This window comes from Nematolebias whitei, chromosome 12 (assembly GCF_014905685.2).
Source record: "Nematolebias whitei isolate Nwh7 chromosome 12, NemWhi1, whole genome shotgun sequence".
NCBI lineage: Eukaryota > Metazoa > Chordata > Actinopteri > Cyprinodontiformes > Rivulidae > Nematolebias > Nematolebias whitei.
Window position 1 is genome coordinate 33,133,297 of NC_056509.1, and position 730 is coordinate 33,134,026.

Sequence of the window (730 nt, forward strand, 5' to 3'; positions counted from 1 at the left end):
CACACACCTTCCTCAGCTGCAGCCTCCAGCTCATACTGGCATCTCTATCTAGTCCCTCACCCAACACCTCCTCATTCACGCACACTGACAGCAAACATGGAGCACTCAGAGTTGCACCGAACCATTGTTTTGAATCCGCACTTGGTCCAAATGAGCTCTGGCCTCCGTCACTGTCAGTGCTGTACAGCCTGGCATGCGCAAACTCACAAATCAGAACTTCCCCGTCCAACAACAGGGAAGAGGATGAACTCGGCGCGATTTTGAGGTGTTATTGTAAACTTTTCACCCTATTCTGACGAATCGGATGCTGAGGGTCTCACCACCCAGCACGGGAAATGTCCGAAGCCTTCCACTTGGAAACAATCTTCCTCGAGAACAGAAGGGAATCTCGCTATTAGCTGGACCAGAGCCATAAAAGCATGAATCACCCGTGACTTTAATGCCACTTTGTGCCGTCTCACAAAGCCACACCTTGATATTATTAGCCAGCAATTGGTGCTTGTGTTATCAGCCTGCGGTTACACATTGATGGCAGTTCCCCATTTATACTCAGGCAATATGGCCCTGTTTGCCTTTAGACAGCGGTGGAGGAGAGACCAGGACTGAAACACTGCAACCAATCACTGATGGCTGATAGACAGATAGTCAGATAGTCAGATAGACAGATAGACAGATAGACAGACAGATAGATAGATAGATAGATAGATAGATAGATAGATAGATAGATAGA